The 17,442-nt window shown below is 35.4% G+C and overlaps 1 protein-coding gene, 1 long non-coding RNA gene and 3 other non-coding genes across 13 annotated transcripts in view; 2 read left to right on the top strand and 3 right to left on the bottom strand.

Moving 5' to 3' along the window:
• LOC135142399 (uncharacterized) overlaps positions 1-17,442 on the bottom strand; it is a 283,252-nt gene that overhangs the window by 83,427 nt on the left and 182,383 nt on the right. The gene's annotated exons all lie outside the window — the stretch shown is intronic.
• The window catches only part of Cngl (Cyclic nucleotide-gated ion channel-like), a 360,771-nt gene that overhangs the window by 162,713 nt on the left and 180,616 nt on the right, over positions 1-17,442 (top strand). The gene's annotated exons all lie outside the window — the stretch shown is intronic.
• On the bottom strand, positions 7,868-7,987 carry LOC135142437 (U5 spliceosomal RNA). Its single transcript, XR_010282526.1, has one exon. It is a non-coding gene; the product is annotated as a U5 spliceosomal RNA (small nuclear RNA).
• LOC135142439 (U5 spliceosomal RNA) lies at positions 9,651-9,770 on the bottom strand. Its single transcript, XR_010282528.1, has one exon. It is a non-coding gene; the product is annotated as a U5 spliceosomal RNA (small nuclear RNA).
• Positions 14,177-14,296, top strand: LOC135142438 (U5 spliceosomal RNA). Its single transcript, XR_010282527.1, has one exon. It is a non-coding gene; the product is annotated as a U5 spliceosomal RNA (small nuclear RNA).

The raw sequence follows: 17,442 nt of genomic DNA, 5'->3' as shown, positions 1-17,442 counted from the left end.
GAGGCAGTATATTTAATTTTTTAAGAAGTGGACGACAATGGGTGCATTGATCCTGATATTTGCTGCTAAGAATCTTCAATAACTTTCCAATTTCTTACACTCTCAATCATTTTTGTGACGACATTTTCAGATGTGATGCGTTCGTCCAGATTCAGCTCCATCTCTGTTCTCCACCTTTCCCATCTCCTACATTAAAAAAATGTATATTCTACCGTGTCCTCAATTTCATGGCAATATCTGCAGCTGCTGTCTTCCTTCTTCCCTATCCGTTTTATGTATGCCCCTTATGTCCCGTACCCCGTAAGAAACTGAGTTAGTGTGTAATCTACTCTCCTGTGCGTGCACTCGAGCCATTTCGCTATATTAGGGATCAACTTTTTTGTCCACTGTGCAGTTGTCGTGTGGTTATCCCATATTTCCTGCCATTTTTCTGTTGTCGCTCGTCTTTGGCTTGTTCCTGGTCCTGCTCTTACACCTAGTTTACGCACCTCCGCTCTCTCCTCCACCATACGCTCCATTGGTGGTATCCCAGCAATGACCTGTAGGTACTGCTCTCGTCGGGACCATTTTATAGGCGCAGGCAACGCGTATGAGGAGTTTCCTCTGAGCACTTTCTAACATTATTCAGCACTTTCGCATCTTGATTACCTTGTGTCATACAGTAGGATGGATTGTACTGCATTATATAATAATTTCCTTTTCCAGTATCCTGGACCTCCCACATCTGGAAGCATTCCGCTAAGCGCCGCCGTCACCTTCTTCGATTTTTCAATGGTTTTCTTTATATGTCCTCCAAATGTCCTTCTGCTATCTACCCAGCTGCCTAGGTATTTAACACTTTTTGCAGATACCACTACATTCCCATCCGGTTTGAAAACTACTTTACTCATGTCTCTCTTGCCTTTTACGATTACTGCCTCTGTTTTTTGTCGTGCCAATTCCAGCTTACTGCCACTTTCATTCTACGTAATAAGGCCCCATGACGCCGTATGAAATGTGTTTTTTACGTCCAGGAGTATCAGTGCACACCATTTGCTTTTTATAACTTTCGGATCCTCTATAACTGCTAACATCGCCTGGATCGTTGACCTTACTTTGCGGAATCCGTACTGTCTTTTGGCGAGGTATTTCTCTCTCTAGTCAACATCTCGTATAATTTGCCCATTTTGTCCAATAGTCAAATCGGTCTCTAGGTCATCTCGTTTTGTGGACCCTTCATGCCTTTTGGTATAAGCGCAACTCTTGATCTTTTCCATTTGACCGGGAAGCTCTGCGTGTCCAGCAATTTATTTAGTGTTGGTACTGCGTTAACTGCCGTTCTAACCGTCTCCGGAGTCAGTCCGTCCGGACTGCTGCCTTACCGGCCTTCATTTTATTTCTTGCGCTCTCGAGTTCCTTCATGTCGAAAGGTTTTACCGTCAATGTCACATGCCCGTATCTTTGCCCTTCGTCTTCGGCGCTTGGGATTAGTTCGCATACGATCCTATTTGTCTCTTCGTCGTTTATGTTGTATGACAGAATGGGCTTTCGCAACTGCCTCATAACAGTCATAACAGTCTTATACGCGTTTCCAAATGGGTTTTCCTCCAGATCTGCAAATGTGTTCTTCCAGAATTTCCTCTTTGCTTTTTTGATACTGGCGGCGAGTTCTTTTTGCAGCTGCCTCAATTTTTCCTCAGCTACTACTTACTCTACGTTTCCTTATATTGTATTTCTCTAGCTCACATCGTACGTACCCTACCTCACTTTTAAACTTTTGTACCCCAATATCATTACTCACACACAGCATCGTTGCCTCTTCCTCTTTGTCTGTCGTCCATTCTGATGTAGCGGTCAGTTTCTTATTGGGCTCAGAGACCAGTATCGCGTCTACCTTCTCCAGATCCACCTCTTTCCTGGCTGATCTTTTTGTTTCTGTTTCTTCTTTTGCCCCTTCTATTTTTCCTTTTTTTCCTTCTGTTTCCGCTTTTTTTTAAGGACTTGCTTTCCTAATACCTTGTCTTCTGTCGAGCATTGAGTGCTCTTTTAGCGTCTGCCACTTCCTGCTTCATGTCCTTTAACTTCGCATAGTGGACAAAACGCCTCGCCTTTACAGTCCTCTCTCTTGTGTCCTTCTTTGCCGCTGTTTAGGCAGTTTGCTCTTCTATCAGGCCCACTACAGTTCTATTCTTTCTTGTATTTTGCACATTAATATACCCTGCCATAGTTTACCCCTTCGGACAAACTCTTTGGCTTCGTCTTCTCCGATTACTATCACGGCTGTTTGGTTGCCATTTGAGTTCGGGCGGAGTTCTCTGACAACCACCTCGTTCCTCGTTCTTCGTTTGTCCCGATTCTATTACGCAATTTGGGAAGAACAGTAGGTAACGAACTTTCTTAGCTGAAAAGTTAAGCTGTTTAGCCTCTTCGCCGCGTGGTCCACATGAAATTCGCAACTAATAAGTTTATTGTCTAGTATAAACCTGAACATTTGACTTGAGATGTATCAGAACTCTTACCGGAGTTTAAAATGAGAATACAATAGATTGAGTCATTCATTACAAGTCTGTTGGCACGTAGTTACTCCCTCGAGTGTGTAAACTTTAGGCTTCTGAAATTTTAAGTGAGTTCAGGTTGTCGCTGCAGTTTATTAAAGTCGTATCATCTACTAAGAGCACTCTTTTGCACACCTAACTAGTTATGAACAAAGCATTAATAACTATCAAAAAAAGCAAAGGGTCCAAAATTGAGCCCTGTGGCACTCCAGTGCTAACTGGTTTCATGTCTGACATTTTGTTTTTTTCACTTACTGCTTGGTACCTGTCTCTTAAATAAGATTTCAGCATGTCAGAGGAAATCCCTCTTACTACATAAAAATGCAATTTTTGTAGGAGCAAGGCATGATCCACGCAATCAAATGTCTTGGAAAGATGAATAAGAGAAGCACAAGTCCTCGTCAAAATTTCTCAAAATACTTTCTACAAAAGACAATGTTGGCTTAGTAGGTGACCTCTTTCTTCCTCCTAGTCTTCCTCTACTATATACCGTTTTAGACACAGATAGGTCATGTAAATCTAGTAATTTGGTTGGCAACCAATTTCGTATATGCAAAGATCCTAATAAAAATTCTAATAAGTACGATTCAAAGCGCTGAAGTAAACATTTATTATTTCAGTATTTAAGAAGCATAGTCAATATAATCAAATTTAAAATTCATATTTGAACATTTAAGAATATTGTTATGTAATGTAAATGATGCAAATGATTCCCACTTCTTTCATGTTTTGCTGCTTTTTCCTTTAGGTGTCGTAGATCATCCACGCCAGTATTAATCCAGGGCGATGGTTTTAACTCATTGCTGAGGAGACACACAAAACAAAACAATTTTTTGTTCACAACATCCACAGAAATTATCATACGTGTTATGTCTATTAGTATCCATGAAAGTGTTTCGTTTTGCCATGAACACTTTTTTTATTAATAAATCGGGGCTGGCTCTCCCTAAATTTTTGTGTTGCACTGAAAGTTGGTCAGTGTCCTGTTATTCTAATACTCATCCCGTTGGGGTTCAAGATGAAAATTTTCGCTTATCTAACAATAAATCCTACCTTTTACAAAAAGAGCTTTCTTCGCCAAAAAAGAACTGCGCACGGACGTCACGGACCATTAACAAGTTTCTTCTCGGTCCTGCGTTAAATTAATTTGAAAGACGCTTTTTACACTTTAATTGCGAGAATCCAAATTTAATTTCTATTTACGTTGTACTGTAAGCGATTTATCATCGAGCGTCATCGCTGAAAGTCTCAAATAGGCCTGAGTTCGTCGGTTGTCGATCTCCTAAGAGTTCCTCTTCGACATGCTAAACCGCCTCCTGCCCCTTTAAATAAATTTAACTCTGACCGTTCCTCACCGCCGCTTCAACCGTCTCCTTCCGCTTAAAGAAAAATTTAATTAGCGTTCGTATGCCATCTCTAATCCCGTCCAATTTTTGGAATCCGCCATCTTCCGCAACCAATTAAGCTCGAGCGTATAACGGTTTGCATACGCAACAACCGAACACCATTCCGCCCGACCTAATTACCCCAGAGTGTCTCCCAAATATTTAATCAGCCGCCCTAATCGAGCCTCTTCAAATATGTATTCAGCTTAATGTCTTCTATTAAAAGTCACTTTCCTGCCTCGAACTTTTTGTGTGCGCTGGAGAAGTCACAATCGATGCAAACATTGTTAAGCGTTTTTTAATCCCGATTGATTAATATTAGGAGACGGTAATTGGGTCGAATATAAGCGGCTGCATTGGCTTAATATTTCCGATTTGCTTCATTCAAGGTTCCGAAGCCCTTCTTTCTAACAAATGATTCTCGACGAACCCATCGATCAGGCGATTCGGTTTCTTCCAGGCTGCTACGGTTCATCGATTGCGCCAATAAAATATCGCCAGCTACTTTGCAGCGAATTCCGGTCAATCGAGTGTTTGCAATCAAGCAGTTGCAACACGCAGGGAATGATAATAGGGAAAGGTGGAAAATTAATTGTTCCTGTGGAGAATAGTGAAAAGCAATGTTGGCAATGTAACTCTGCAGCAGTGGAACATATACGAATTTATCAAACGAGTGTCACCACTGATTTGAGGGTCGATCATTCATTCACTTGTCATCTGATAGTTATCTTCCATATTAATAAACGAATATTTTGAGTGATGAATGCAGCCATCGGTTATTTACAAATTACAAATCAGTCGTCGTATGAAGTGAATCAATATTAAAAACAAGAGTACCTACCTATATAATCTTTATATTACTCTTCATACTCAAATGGCTAGCGCTTAACTTCGCCATAACAACGCTTGTATTATAAACATCAAAATCTTCAATGAGAGGTGTTAGATGTCAATGTGTGTATGTGTGTCATTCATAACAAACTCAGAAGAGTCAATTTATTTAAAAAAAGATAAATAAATAATTTTCCATGTTTCTTACTCAATTTTTAAAAATATAGGTACATTTTTCGTGTTAGCAAAAACACTGGCTATTTAAAATTTATAACAAAGCATGTTAAAAAAGGCTGGAGAAAATTAAATTTTTTACCCAGAATAAATACCTCCAGCGTACAATAATTCCTACATATTTCAAGAAGTCGGTATTGAAAATGTTTTATTAAAGAGGTCAGAGTCCCCCGTTGAACAGCTTTTAATCAAAAAATTAATCAATCAACATTATATCCTTGCTAAAATTTTTAACTTACATTGTAATTACTCCACTAAACACAAAGGTGATAAACAACGATTATGGAACAACCGTTTGAAACCGCAACAGTATCTTAAATTATACTCTCTTTTTTCAATTTTTTCAATAAACGTCGGTTTTTCACTTTGCGGTTATCGAACAAAATTTATTGGAATTATTGCCGCCCATTGTTTTTTACGCCACGCCAGCTTCGCAATGACCCGTTCCTTGGTCAAGTTACGCTAAGCTGAAATCGAAACTTGTAGCCTTGGAAAACCACTGTTAATCTGTTTATATTGTTGGACTTTTAATACAGTGCTTTTGGAGGTTTAAAAAAGTTGTAAAGTTCCAAAAAACCTAATATTTTGCACCAATGCATCTTTAGAGATTCACGTACGGGTTTGTTCATGGAAATATTAAAAAAAGACTGCACAGAAGTTGAAAGAAGGAGATTTTCAACAAAATGGAACCCTCGTTACAAAGCAAGGGAAATTCTAGATTTCCTAACGAGCTATGATTAAATTTAATTCCTGTAGATTATTTGCTCATTTAAAAAGATCATGCTCTAGAATAGAGTTCAACGCTTGATGAGTTATAAAATAAAGTGTTTATTGAAGGATGTTCAACATTGCATCAAAGTACATCGTTAGATTTTCATGTCGTGGGTAGCCGCCATATTCAATTCATCTGTGGAATACGTCAGTTAACATAACGTGACTAAAGCATTCTGTCATATGGATTATAGTTGCGGATTTTACCGATTTCGGAGTTCACCTCAACCTAGCTTCCTACTGCTATAGCCCATCCAGTTCTAACCGAAAATCTAGATTCTAGAGCCTAAATTTAAAAACTTTACTGGAGCGTAACATTTAGGTCCCATGGAAATCAGGTCCCTATCGATGTCTTAAACGCGTGCTTGTAATCTACGCGTAAAAAATGTACTTATTAAAAACCCGGTTACGGTTGTTTCACTATAAAGTTAAGAATATTGTTTATACGAATCTGTCTCTCGCTATCTGTCTCTTGTTTAAGACTTGCCTTAACAGTTTTGACCAATCCTGATTTTCACGAAGAACTCAAACATTAAGCCTTAGCTTCCAGACTGGACGTGATATGTCCATCCGACCGAAGCCCGAAACCCGAGATCCCGATTGGGTTGACTGAACCCTGACCGCCCGACTGAATATTTCGTACACATTGATTAACTTATTATTTATTATTTACGACCACTCTTCCTCTTAAACTGATTATTTATTTAAAATTTTCTCTTAAAAATCGTAAAAACGTCTCATGGAAACTGTATCCGTAACAAATATTCAAGCTTATATTGTGTATTATTTTTAAACTGGTAATGGAAAAGACAAACTCACTCCTGCCTATTTTGCTGGTGAAAAAATTGTCCGTTGAATTAAAAAATGTACTTTATATTTATGTATCATACAATTAAGACAGATTAAGATCTGTGAAACAGGTTAAAAAAATCCCTGTGGATGAAATCTACTGAATATTGAGTGCAGAACTTTCTTGCTTGAAAGTTAGCTAATGACCTAACCAAAATTTATAAATATTTAACCACCGAACTTAATGAAGTTCGTTGGATAAATATTTGTAAATTTTAAACAAGTTTGTGAAAATTCGGCAAACATAAAATTTTGGTACAGCAAGACTGGAAAAATACTTCAAACTTAATTTCGGAGGTAACAACTTTGGCGCTTGATTTAAAGCCGTAGCGTTCCCATTCCAATATGTTTCATTTTAGGGCTTGTGCGACGGTATTTTGACTAATAGCTTAGGTACGTTATACTGCACAAAACAAATTTCGCTAGTAGAGCAACAAATAATAAAGTAAATATTACCGTAAAATTTGACTACGAAAAGTGTAAACAAATTTGAAAAAAATTGGTCGTCATCAACATTTTTGAAAGGATACGTACACCAATTTGGATAGATTAGTAATTACTAATAATAACAGTATTGTATTCCCAAATTTTCGGAAAAATAGAGTAAGTCGCTAATCATTTAATCAGTAAAATAAATTGCCTCATTCATTACATTTTTAATCACCATGTATAAGTAATTCTAAAAATATGACAGCATTAATAAATCGCTGTTAGAGAGTCATTTTATTTTGCATAAGGCAGAGAGACAAAATTTTGAGATGACGTAATTATTTTTTTCGAAGGGGTAAACGAATAAATTTTGATTAACGATTTACCATGATTACGATAATCTTAAAACGCTTGCAATATTTCGGAATATTTGGTTTTGCAGTTTCAAAGTTAAATCGATAAATGTAAAATTTTGATTTTTTTTTCACAAAAATCTGGATGTCTAGCGGGAAACTCACACACACAAGCACAGGAGTAAGTATTTTATTGTATAAAATTTAACAAAATACTACTGTCAGTTTTGGAGATGACGTCATCCCATTAGTGGTTAGCGTTTTACCACCTACATGATATCCCTAATTTACATGCAAAATTTGACAACAATCGATTCAGTAGTTTCGGAGATCATCTGCCTAATACAAATCGTCACAGACTACAGGAAGATAGACAATAGGAAGGAATATGTTATATAAATTTTAGAAATTCCCAAAAAACAGATTAAAAGGGAACTCAGATTCAGAAGCTAATAAAGCGCTATATTTAAATTCATTGAGGCGCCCAGCTTTCGCCGGGCAAACAAAAAATTATTTAAAGACTCATTTGTATTGTTCCCCTCCACGGAAATCTTTAGTAAAAGGCGAAAGATTTATTCGCTTTGAAGGGAAACCAGAGTTACTTCACCAACCCCCCTTAATTCACTATATTGCAAGCCTGTCGTCCCCCAGTCGCAACCCATTGCACTCAGTGCCATCTACCTATTCCTCGTTACTACCATTAATACCAAAAGGTTAAAATATCACATATTTGAGCATCTTGAACCTTTTAATGTCACAAAATTATCAGTTATAATATCACGAAAGCATAGAAAATAATTGAAAATGCTGACCGATTAACGAAACATATTATCTGAAACCCCACAAGACAGCAGATCGATTGCTGGTTCTGATAATACGTCGACTTATGAGGTTAGTATTTTCGTTTTATTTTCGAATGCTCCAGTGGTATTCGTTACGATTATACTTAGAATGAATGTCAACATAATTTATTTCTTTATTATTAATTTATAAAAATTGAACGTACAATTATTATACGAGTTTGTGTTTTAGCATGATGTTGTTCCCTAAGTTTTAGGTAAGGCTTTAACGAATTTGAACGATTTGGCCCGCTACTTTAATCATTTCTTGTAAATTTGCACCAGAACTCACTAATACACTCATTGCCGAAGATCGGTTAGAGTGATTTATAATGTTTGCCTTTTTAGTGCCTATTCCAACATTTTCTGTACCTAAACGCCCCCACTTACTAATTTGGTTTAAACCAATGGGAGAGTTCTTGTAGCAAACATTTGTTGCTTTATTCTAGTCCTTGTTTGGTGTCAAAAATGACCGATTCGTCTTCACATTCGAAGTTCGTTTGGCCATCATCTTTTCAAACAACCTCACCGGACATAAATCTTCAATTTCTTTGGTGCTAGCCACTTGCTTTTAGCGAATTTTTTTTTCACCTCATTGGGTTGCTTTTCCAAAAATAGTATTACACTCTAAGTGACCCGTTGGTATCCCATAAATATTTATTTCCAAAAAAAAAAAATCAACTACACATGATGCCGCTTCATTCCCACGCCAGACTAATTTACATCTGCAATTTGAAAAAAAAATTCTTTGCACGCCTTCGGGTATATTTTCTTCGAAACTTTGAGAAATCTTTTGAATTTCCACACTTGTCAAAGCTGTAGAACTATTTTTTCTTTTCTTTGGTAACGAGTTTTCAAAATACTTTCTTTGTAATCAAATTCATCCTTTTGTTAAATGCCCAACTCTTCAAAATATTGGCCACTTCTTCATCGGTCGTCTCAGCTCGCAGCTCGTAGTTTCGCTGTTCGCAAAAATCTTCAAATTGATTCCAGTTTTCACAGTACCACGGGATTTAATTTTTTTATCGCTTCATGAATTTCTTCAACGAAACGTTATATTTTGCACAAATTTTTGATTATTTACTTCTCGCGTTGCAACAACAACAGAAACTATCAAGCTGATTACTTGATTTTTGCACTAAATAGACCCAACAAAACACAAAATCGATTATACATATTGTCAACCGCATAATCGATTTATTAATAAATCGGTTTCAAAGAAAATAGAAGATTTTGATTGGCTTATAAACTTATGAATTATATCATCGACAAGTGCCATACACTGAGGGAATGAATACTTTGACTGTCACATATACAAAATATACAAGAAGAACAAGTGCTACAAATTTTAGAAAATCTGAAATTAGAGATTAAAATGCAACTCAGAATCAGAAGCAATATGGCATATTTTTAAATTAGGTGAAGCGCCCAGCTTTCGGCGGGCAAACAAAAAATTGTTGAAAGACTCATTTGTATTGTTCCCCTCCACGGAAATCTTTAGTAAAAGGCGAAAGATTTATTCGCTTTGAAGGGAAACCAGAGTTACTTCACCAACCCCCCCTTAATCGACTATATTGCCAGCTAGCCGTCCCCCAGTCGGAACCCATTGCACCCAGCGCCATCTACCTATCCCTCGTTACTACCATTAATACCACAGAGGTTAAAATGTCACATATTCAGACATCTTGAACCTTTTAATGCCACAAGATTATCATCTTGATAAAAACGGTAACATGGTAAACACAATATGAATTTCTCGGAATTGAAAAAATAAGTGTGACAAATTTAAGAATTCCTTACTTAACATCCTTGCATCATATGGCGGTTGATGATATTTTGCGTAATGTTAATAGTGGAAACGTTATTCCAATAATTTTATTAGATTTTTTTTTAAAGCGTTTGGTTCCCTTGGTATTAATTGCTAGTTGGAAAAACTTATTACAGTGTAACTAATTTTACCTTAAATTGATTTTGTAATTATTTGCTCGATCAAAAACAGGTTTGTCGTATAAATTCTGTCACACACTTTCGCGACTAGTGACATTAAAAGAGATGTTCCACAGGGATCGATTTTAGGTCCTCTTTTGTTTCAGTGTTTATAATTCGTGCTAAATACTGTACGTTGCATCTGTGCGTTGATGATATTCAGATGTACATAAGATTTCATCCCCATTTGATTCCAAGCAATTATTTTTATTTGAATACTAAAAAATGTAAAAACATAATATTTAGTTTCTCTACTTTAACTGCAAATATTCATCTTAATTTAGTCATTAACAAACGACAAATTTCCTGTGAAAGTATTGTTAAAAATTTTGGTGTAATCCTTGATTCACGTTGCTTGCTCCTTTTAGACAGTCTCTAGATCAGGACACTAAACTCATTTTAATCAAATCAATAGTTTTATCTAACTTAAATGACTGTACTCATAAAAAAATTTAGAAACACATGTTCCAGAATGTCAGGTTTCTAAAATGATTAACATATGTACATTAAAGCATATTTTCTAAGATTAATTAAATGTAGTAAAATCGGCCCTTTTTGTGTAAGAGCCATCAAGAACTATTCCATTGTGAAGAAACCGCAATGGCTGTAAATAACACTGCGTTTAACGTTCTCTACTTGCGGTGAGACGCAGAGACGTACTTGGAAATTTTAATACAAAAAGAATAGAAAGTATAAAATTACTCCATGAATTGTACTTTTCTGTGCAAACCGGATGTGAATCCGACTGTTTGAGATTCAACAAATTTATTACATCAAAGAAACGCTAGATTGTTTAATGAGTAAAGAAAAGTGGTATGTTCCCAGTGAGCATAAAAGGTTTAATTAACGAGTGAAGCGAGTTGCTTAATTTTTACGGAAATCACACTATTCTTATTCATTGAACATGCCATTTTTTTCGTGTACTCCATTTTTAAATTTAAAACAGAATCTCAAAAATAATTTTTGATTTATGATAATCAAGTCTGCGTACAATTGCTCAATTAGCATAACAACCAAGTAAACACGCTAAAAAATACAGAAAATGGATATTTCCACAGTTTTTGGCATTTTTAGCCAAGCCATATACTTGTGAAATCGAAACAAAAGTATGAAAACTACTTTCATGAATGAAGAAGGACCAAAAATTTAAATGAAGCAGATGAGATAGATTTTTTATAAAATAAAGACGCACTTTTCTTTTGAAGACATTTAAAGGTTGATGATATGGAAGATCCCTTGCTTCCAAATGCTAACGAATACACCGGCCACTGCTTGAGAAGGACTTCCGTAACACTTTTGATGGACGCTGGCGGTGACATAACTTAGTTCAACAAACACGGGGGCTGGAAAAGCATATGTGTAGAGGGATATACTGAAGAATCAATTTATAACAAAAATGAGACTGTAAAGAAAATATTACGCCTGGACAAACCTATTAGTAACACCAGCACAGTTAACATCACCACTAAAAAGATGACAAGTAGTGCAGAAAAGAAGACGACCCCTCAAGAAGTATTACGTTTTGTTGGAGAATGTTCAACCACTGCAATAGCACTAGCACCATTGTTAATACATATAGGGATGATTAATTTTCAAAGTTGAAGTAATTGCACTTTTAATATAAATATCAATAAATAATGCACTATTGTTAATGCGGCGTTTTATTATGAACTGAAAACTTGAACAGTCAAAAAAAGTACTTTTTGTGCCTTCGCTGTGTGTGTAGGTATGAGTTAGAATAGTAATAACTGTTAGTATCAGGGTTAAGCTCCGTTCAACTTTTTGTAGTCTAGTTATTAGTTTTATACCTTGTTCATGATTTTATGAAATTAAATGAAAAATCTGGTCAGGATTATTATTTAGGGTTTTTCACACATGATTTTTTACTAACCCAACTTCCCAATATACACTGGGAAAATTATATCAAGCACACGGAAAAAATCATAGGTTCAGCATGGCAAATGACTTCCAATATGAAACTGTTTTCGGTTTCACAATGAACCTATTTTGAACGCAAAGTAAAAACTTGTCGTCTTAAGATTTTAACAAAACAGAATTTTGGGCAATCTAGAAAATACTAAATTAATCAAATATCATAATTAAAAATGACGATTTTATTTTGGAGCAGTCATTCACGCATTCAACAACAACTAAAACCAAAATTATTCTATACAAGAATACCTGTTAATTCCCAAACACATAAGAAAATTACAAACAAGAGAAAACAACTAATCTTCTAGTGAAAGTCACTATTTAAGACCTTTTAAACATGAATCACTGTTCTGTGGTTGTGCCGAAGCGAGGAACTGCATGCAATCGACGTCTGACCGAGCACAGAAACCTATAAATATCGGAACGTCGTGTCCTTTCTCGCATCGTGCCAAAACTCGAATCCAATTCGCACAGTACCACCCTACACAACAGCCCCTATAATCTCCTTGTTCCATTCAAGCAATCGCACGTTCGCTGAATAACAACACCGCCAGAGGGCGAACAATTAAACCGTTGCTCCAGTACACGCTCTCAGTAATTGGAAGACATCGTTCCGGCAGAAGACGCCCTCGGAAATTTTCCACGTCATTTAATTACCATCAACAACCACCAGCATTGTTCCAGCGCTGTGGCACGGCGGCGTGATGTGCATAGCGAGAGTGTTTCGAATGTGTAAATAATAAAAGCAATCAGATTTCGGAGGTAGGCCGGCAGATTGCGCCAAGAATCGGATTTGCGAAAAAATGGGTTCATGTGGTTGGATTATTGGCGGGTTGCAATTATGTGGTTCATGGGGCTAAAGAGATAGATGCGACTTTTAAAGTGATATACAAAATTTAACGTCCGTCCGGAATGGGTCAAGCTGAATGTTTGCGGAATGTTTATCTACTAATAATGTTAAGTCACAGTTCTGGTTTTAGTAGTTAGGGTGTTAATTCTTAGAGTTACGTTTCTAATGATGTGATTCCGTATTCTGGTGTGGTAATTCATCCAGAACTAACTCTACGCATCTAACAACAACAACAATGGTTGCTGAGTCTTAAGTTATCCGCGAAGCAACGAACTGGAAGAACGACCGATTCATGTTATCAGCGTGTCTTATTCCTACTCCAGAAGTCTTAATCGTGTCCCCAACTCGTGACATCTAAAATTTAACAGTAAATATACTTCACAGCTACAAAAACTAGTACCTACTCCTGCACTTGCGGTTTATGAATCTGTGTTGAATTTTGACCTTAGACATCCAAATTTTTGGACAGAAAAAACTAAAATTGTATAACCACATTTTGCAATTTAACTTTGAAACTGCGGAACCGAATGCTCTGAAATCTTGTAAGCGTTTTAAGTTTGTCGTAAGCATGGGAAATCGTTAATCAAAATTTATACGTTTATCCCCGCCACATTGATGACGTCGTTTCAAAATTTTGCCGAATTAATCCTATCTAAAATATAAAAAATATTTGTCTATACTTGTGGTTTATCAGTGCATTCATATTTTGTCGAATACTTATACAGGGTGGCTTAAAAAAATTAATGAATGAGACAATCTATTTAATTGATGAAATCAAGAGCAGCTCACATTATTTTCGCAAAAATTTGAGTATAATATGGTACTGTTATCATTAGTATTACACTACACCTAAACATATTGATTGTGTCCTATTTTTTAACTTGTGACATCATAAAAAAGATAAAATGCGAAAAAATATTTTTTATAAATTTTCGAAGAATCTTAAGACTATTTTTTTTTAAGTTCACTTCCAAGAAATTCAGAATGTGTTTACCATTTACCATTTTTATAAACAAGATAATTTTGTGATATTAAAAGGTTCAAGATACCTAAATATGTAAGATTTTAAATTTTGTGTTATTAACGGTAGTAGCGAGGTATAGGCAGATGACGCTGGGTGCAATGGGTTGCTACTGGGGGACGACTGGCTGGCAATATAGTGGATTAAGGGGGGTTGGTGAAGTAACTCTGGTTTCCCTTCAAAGCGAATAAATCTTTCGCCTTTTACTAAAGATTTCCGTGGAGGGGAACAATACAAATGAGTCTCTAAACAATTTTTTGTTTGCCCGGCGAAAGCTGGGCGCTTCATCTAATTTAAAAATACGCTATAGGTATTGCTTCTGATTCTGAGTTGCATTTTAATCTCTAATTTGAGATTATTTTTTGATTGAAAGCTGGGCACCTGTTCCGATATAAAAATATGCATCATCAGTCTTAGTTTTTGCTTTTTTAATCTTTAATCTTGGAATTTGTGAAATTTATAACAATTGTTCCCATTTTCTATATAATCCACACTGAATTATGTATAATGTTGGAAACTTTACTACTTTTTTGCGTATTCTATGGTATATTGTATACAAGGTAAGTCACTAAGGGCGACGTTCTTGATTTCTCATAATTAGAGAGCGGATTTATAAGCACAAAAAAATTAAGAATAAGCGCTTAAATAAGCACAACATTTTCAATAAAAAAGTTTTATTTTAAGCAAAAAAGCATTAAATAAGCATAACTCTTTCATTAAAAAAGTTTGATTTTATGCAAAAAAGCATATATATATTATATGTTCCAAGTTGTCCACTGTAAAATTTTTTCGCCAGTCATTTAAAATGTGTTTAAAATTGGAGAATGTACGTTCAACATCCACACACGTTGTTGGCGCAAATTTGAATTTTGCAACTAATGTTGAATATAACTCCAAATTTTCCACCTTCTGGCCTTGTAAAACACGAGCAACGTCGGAAAGAACACCGAAACCTGCATTTTTATTTAACACTTCGTCAAGTTTTTGAGATACTCTAGTACCAATATCACCCCTTCCTGCGTTTGCTTTATGTTTAAATTCTTTCACTAAGTTTATGGCATCTACCAACAACATGTTGGGTTTTTTTAACTTTTCTATTACCTCACATACGAATTGATAATTGTTTCTTAGAAAAGCTAGATCTTGTCGCAAATCTTTGTTTTCCAAAATATTTATGCAATCTTTAATCGATTGAGAAAATCTTCGCTAAACTCCGTAACTACTTCCTCAAATTCTTTGATATATTTGTCATAATAAAATGTGGCCTGTAACCATGTTCCCCACCTCGTTATAATCGGCTCTGGGGCAATGGTATGTTTGGAAATTTTTCCTTAAAATGTTGCACTCTTAGTGGGGCTTTAACAAAAATCTTTTTACCATTTGCCACTAATTTATTAACAGTAGGAAACTGCAAACATATTCCTTCAGCCACTCTGTTTAAACCATGGGCAATGCAAGTAGAGTGAATTAAATTGGGGTACAATATTTTTAGATTATTCCCTGCTTTCAACATATAACGAGCTGCATCCGAGATCATCAGTAAAATTTTATTCGCCGGTATGGCATTTGGCAAAAATTGTGACGTAAGACTGTCGTTTACAAATCTGGTAATCGTATTCCCATTTGTTTTATCTAACATTTTCAAACTTACTACATACCCTCGACTAGGGACTCGTTTAAGATTCCAACAATTAGACTTGCCACGTATCTTCCACAACTATCGATTGTTTCATCGACAGCAAACCATAAATAATTATCTCCAATGCGATGTTTAATTTCGTTGTAAACTTTCTGAAACACTGGGCCTACATAATTTTTTCGGAGAGTACTTTCAACCGGAATATGTAGATTGCAGTGTTTTTCAAGGAATTCTTGAAGAAGGCCTTTCTCCAATTTTTTTAAAGGTATATTGGACTGGATCATCATTTACATAAATCGATATTAAACTGAAACTGCTCATCTTTTGTGGAAGTAGATGCAACAAATTCATGTATGGTCTGCTGTTTAATTTTAGAAACTTCAAACATTTTCTTCCTTTCTACATGAAGAGTCGTTCTGACATGTTGCGTCACGTTATATTTTTTATCACTTTGAATCTAAAACAACGCACATATACAGGATTAACAAAGGAAAATAGATAAAAAAAATTAGTGGGCTTACGGTTTTCACACAAGCTCTACAGAATATTCTGTTGTTTTCTAATTTTAATTCTAGAAAATCCCTTATCCATTCATCCGGCGTCGATTTTACTTTCGGCATTCTTTTAAAATATTAGTAATATTACCAAAAAGAACTCAACATGTAACAAGGGAAAACCACGTATAACACTGTACTACGACAGATGCGATAGACGTACTGATGGTTGTGAAATAAACGGTTCATTTACTTAAAAGTTTCCATTAGAAAAATTTTAAGGTAGGTAGTTGAGTACAATAATCCTTTTTTCTAGAAAATCTTCAACGCTCTTGCCGCAAAATGCCGAAAAAGAACATCTGGTTAAAAGCTTTAATTCATTATCAACGGAAGTAAGGATTTAAAGTCATAAAATCTATGGAGTATTTTTCCAATCCTATAATAAAATTTTATTACCCAAACGACCGGAACCTATTCACAGAAAGAGTCTTGAGTAAGTGTACTTCAATGGTCAAGTCCAGGTAAAATGCATACGATACGATACGGCTAATTAACAAGTATTTATCATCCCGACAAGGCCGGCATTTGAACAAAATATGCATTAAAACTCATATTCGTCGAAAAAAGCATTAAATAAGCATATAAGTTTTAATATGCATAAAATTGAAAAAAAAGCAAATAAGCATAAAAAAATGTGTCAAATTGTATCATAGTTACAGATATAAAAAAGTTTTGAAGTACTTACATTTTTCACAAAAAGCATTAAACCTAGAAATCCGCTCTCTACAGTCATAATTATGAGAAATCAAAGACTAACGTTGTACGGTTCCTTGATGACTATACTCTTAAATTATTTTTAACTATATAGTGTTCTGTATTTTTAATAAAATACTTCTGTATTTTTAATCAAATACCCTGTATTTTGTTACATATTCTGATCAGTCTCTTCCTAGGTCTTATAACTACAGTTTATGTTTGAAATTCCGATTCGCCGTTGTCACGTCATTTAAATTTTGTTGAAAATTTTTCGCAAAAAAATTGCAATGTGTGGTTATTTTTAAAATCTGTGTTACAACATTTTCTGGAAGGATAAATAAAGGTATGCGCTGTCTTGTGATATCAAGTAGATCAAATTTTAGTGTATAGTGTTTGTAAAAAAATCTAAAACTATAATTTTCAAATATCGATATTTCGGCTTTTTCAAATAGATTCTATAGATCTCTTAAAAAAGAAAAAAATTGCCGTAACTATCGACTTTAAATATAAAATTCTTAACGAAAAAGAAAAAGAACAAA

The sequence above is a fragment of the Zophobas morio genome, unplaced genomic scaffold (assembly GCF_036711695.1).
Source record: "Zophobas morio isolate AGI-343-1 ecotype UQ-CSIRO unplaced genomic scaffold, CSIRO_AGI_Zmor_V1 ptg000046l, whole genome shotgun sequence".
NCBI classification, from domain to species: Eukaryota; Metazoa; Arthropoda; class Insecta; order Coleoptera; family Tenebrionidae; genus Zophobas; species Zophobas morio.
Note: the sequence above shows the minus strand (reverse complement) of the source record. Positions and strands in the feature narration are given on the sequence as shown.